This window comes from Nelumbo lutea, chromosome 1 (genome assembly GCF_056320005.1).
Source record: "Nelumbo lutea isolate HS-2025 chromosome 1, American lotus-T2T, whole genome shotgun sequence".
Classification (NCBI taxonomy): Eukaryota; Viridiplantae; Streptophyta; class Magnoliopsida; order Proteales; family Nelumbonaceae; genus Nelumbo; species Nelumbo lutea.
The window spans coordinates 103,371,660-103,375,902 of record NC_142684.1 but is presented as its reverse complement, the minus strand read 5'-3'; the positions used below and the strand labels follow the sequence as shown (position 1 = coordinate 103,375,902).

The following is a 4,243-nucleotide window of genomic DNA, read 5'->3' as shown; positions in this document are numbered from 1 at the left end:
GCCAAAAACCCTTACCCCCATCAGCCACTATGGCCGCCTCCCTCTCCAACAGCAACTCTGCTTATCGACTTCCCAAACGAAGTCCAAAAAGGGGCACTCCAATTTCTTCTATTGAGGAGTCATGTGAAAGGAATAGCGAACAAGATGGAAAATTAAAAAGGAACAAGAAAGAGCACTGAAATGCAACTGAAAACACATCCAGAGCAACACAGGAACAAATGCAAGAGAAATCCAAGTAGGGAGCCGATGCGTTGCCTCCCGCGCAGTTTTATAAGGAGTTGCATGCATCCAAAATACCAAATGACGCTGGAGATGATGAACAGGCGCCAATACGCGACCCCAAATAATGCTTAATGAAAAAGCAACCTAAGGAAAATTACCGATATACCCCTCCAACAGGAAGGATGGAACGATGCATTAATTTGACTAACCCACCACGTCATTAGCCGCCACTCTAAAAACGGGACACTAGGGCCACACCTCCCGCATAAACCAGTATATTTATTACAAATGATGGCTAGAACAGTCTCAATGATAACAACCACATCATCCAACACATATGTACTTCTGAATCAAATCAGAAGGTTTTCTCTACGAATATCTACGTGATATCCTGAATGGGTTTATCCAAGTAACAAAAAAAAAAAAAAAAAAAATTCAGTTATTAGTCTAATTGTGTGAATTATGCTATGTGAGAAATTATACTAAAAAAATTTCCTCTAAAAGCAGTGTTTGGGTCTTTGTAATGGCTGCAGTGAGTAGCACAAAGAAAAAGCAAGCTTTCCAAAGAATAGTGGAATTCCACCAAGTACATAGCAATGGTTAGTTTAAAAGAGTTTATAATTTAGTCTCTTGCCCTCGTGTTTTATGGTTTAAATGATGCATGATGAAGTGTGAGAAATCAAGGTTTGTTATGATATGACTTGAATGGCATTCATCCCAAAAAACATTGTTCACCTTGTACTGATCGAAATAGTTCCAAAGAGAAGCCTTTAACAAATAATAGTCCTGACAACCAAGAATGAAACCTTGCTTTGATACCATTTCATACAACCAGTTCGTACACGAGAAGAGAACATAGTTTTGGGGTATAAAATTGAACCCATCAACTCCATCCTAAGAGCCAACAATTATATATATGAAATATTAGATATTTGAAAATAAATATTTGCATAAAATCCCTTGCAGGAAATTAACAAGGAAAATACAATACAACAGGGAGTACAGAGTATGATACATCATTGAGACTCTTAACAAGGGCAATATTCATCTTTTGGGAATAGGTCTTGGTGATACTATCCCACACTTGCTTTTTTTTTTTTCTAAGTAAGTTATAATTTCATTGATAAAACCAAAACAAGAATGACAAGTTGTTGTACAAAGGGGAATACACAATCGATGCCCATACATTCCTACACCCCCACAACCTGCTTTACAAAAAGATTATCAAATATGAAAATGGAATTGAAATTCCTTTCCCTACAAATTTTGTTTATATCTAGTTTAATCTTTCTCCTTCAATTTTTATTAAGGTTATATTATTAACTTTTAAATTATAAGTTAATATTTAAATAGAACACTAATAGTTTTTAGCATAATCGGTTTGGTTGTTATTTGAAGTTTGCTTTTATTCTTCCAAGAACAGTTATGGGTCTATGTTTTTGGGCCGATTAACAACCGTTTTGGGAATGCTTCTTCCTAGACCCGAGTCAGACCCAACCCATTGACGGAGCTACGTTGAGAGGTCATTTGCTGGTCGAGCCACACCTTGAAACTTCCAAAAGAACAGCCAACCACGCATTCTGCACAATGAAAACAAAATGGTATCCGTTAAAAATGAGCAGAACAGAATGAACAGAAACCAACATCACCACATAAATCGAAAGTTGGTTACCTTGCCAAAATCAGAACTAACAAAAGCACCGAAAAAGGTGGTCGTTGACTTCTTCCTTTCTGGTTGCATTGGCATTTGCACCTCATCTATTCTAGGAAACCAGAGGTAAGGTGTTCATAGTGCAACTGTATATCATTTTTCTATCTGCTTATTTAGCCATATAAATTCCATGAAAAGTACTGTACTACAATTATACAAAAAGGTACTGCTTTAGTTTCGACAAGAACCAGTCAGAATTGTATGGTGGAAGAGTCGGGAGACCCATTCCACGGACGGGCATGACGTCGTGGAATCTGCATCTACGCACACTACCCAAGAAAATTAGAAAATGTAGGAGGTTATATAAATGAGTGGAGAGAGCAACTTCTTTATTGCAATAGCTTGAGAGGATGTGTACCAAACATGCAATTCAAGCATCGTTGGTGGCTGCACTTGTAAGTCGCGAGGATATGATGGACACCTGTAGAAAGAACAAAGTTGAGTACATAAGATTATAGCGAGTTTGCATCGCTGACAATCTTCAATTAGCACATAACATTGGCTATTCTGAATCTATTTCACGGCCAAGTCTCTTTATGTCTAAAGCATTGACCTGCTCAAGAATATCGAGTAAGAAATGGAGAAAAGTAAACAATTCTAGAAAACAAAACGGGAGATGCAGGTTATAGTGGCTTACTTTGCGTGCTTTGACTGGTTCCATTGGTGCTCCACTTAGTACACTTGAATCGTATCTGCCACATAATATCATAGAAGGGCCAATTCCTGGAGATAACCAAGAACAGTTTTATAAAACAAGAAAAGAAAATACCCTACAATATCGATTACCAAAAGTAATCTTTTGTATCTAAGAAAACTTTTGAATGTAAAAGGAATACGAGGACTTACATGGTCGTAGTCACTCTTGATACCTTAGCTTTCAACGGGAGCTCCAAATAATGTGTCTGTTGTGGCACGCTCGACATTGCTTTTGAAGCACTCATTAAGCCATGCCAGTCCAAAATCAACATCCCACATTAGAATCTTTCCTTGCAATAGCCAAACCTTGAATATTGAGTAGGGGTTGCATATCTCCTTACCAAGATAAGTAGATTCGAGTGAGGAAGGAAAGGAAATACTGGTGTTGATGTCGTACGGGTCTTCACCCGTAACTTATTCTTGAACTAGGGCTATCAATGGGTCGGGTCTTCCCAACAGATCTTTGCAGACCGAACCATTGATAACGGTTCTGATTCAGTAAGTTTATCCGAGTAAAGAATCGGGCCGGTTCTTTCTCTCAACAGTCCCAAAATCATTCACTTTCTTAATTATTTATGATATATTGTTAATATTCTTATCATTCTATCCTATCGTACACTAAAATGTCAAATTTTATGTATAATACTAGTTAAAAGTGTTTCTTTTCCTAGCTTATCTCTAGTTTAATCTTCCTCCAATTTTCGTTAAGGTTATATTATTAACTTTTAAATTTTAAGTTCCTAGTTAAATAGAGCACTAATAGTTTTTAGCATAATCGGTTTGGTTGTTATTTGAACTTAGCTTTTATTCTTCCAAGAACGGTTCTGGGTCTATGTTTTTGGGCCGTTTAACAATCGGTTTGGGAATGCTTCTTCCTAGACCCGAGTCAGACCCAACCCATTGATGGCCCTACGTTGAGTGGCCATCTGCATGTCGAGCCACACCTTGAAACTTCCAAAAGAACAGTCGACCACGCAACAAAAAGGGTATCCGTTAAAAATGAGCAGAACAAAATGAATAGATACCAACGTCACCACATAAATCCACAGTTAGTTACCTTGCCAAAATCAGAACTGACAAAAGTAGCAAAAAATGTGGCCCTTGACTTCTTCCTTTCTGGTTGCATCGCCATTTGCGCCCCATCTATCCTAGGAAAATCAGAGGTAAATTGTTCATAATGTAGTTGTGTATCATTTGTCTACCCGTTTATTCAATCACCTAAATTCCGTGAGTACTGTACTACAAAAAAAAACAAAAAGGTGCTGCCTTTTACATACAGTTTCAACAAGAACCAGTCAGAATGGTATGGTTCTAGAGTCGGGAACCCCATTCCACGGACAGGCAAGACCTCGAGGAACTTGCATCTACGCAAACTACCCAAGCAAATTAGTAAATGTAGGAGCTTACATAGAGTAAAAGAGAGAGCAACTTCTTTATATGAATAGCTTGAGAGCTTGCATACCAAACCTGCAATTCAAGCATCGTCGGTGGCTGCACTTACTGATAATTTTCAACTAGCACATAACATTGGCTATTCCAAATCTATATCACGGCCAAGTTTCTGTGTGTCCAAACCATTGACCTGCCCAAGAATATCGAGTAAGAAATAGGAGA

General features: G+C 38.0%; 1 long non-coding RNA gene across 1 annotated transcript; it reads right to left on the bottom strand.

Annotated features, from left to right (window-relative positions):
• Positions 1-1,224: 1,224 nt before the first annotated feature.
• On the bottom strand, positions 1,225-3,151 carry LOC148876509 (uncharacterized). The gene is made up of 3 exons (XR_016109738.1): positions 2,292-3,151; positions 1,895-2,202; positions 1,225-1,802 (listed from the first exon to the last, which is right to left on the bottom strand). It is a non-coding gene; the product is annotated as an uncharacterized LOC148876509 (long non-coding RNA).
• Positions 3,152-4,243: the final 1,092 nt, after the last annotated feature.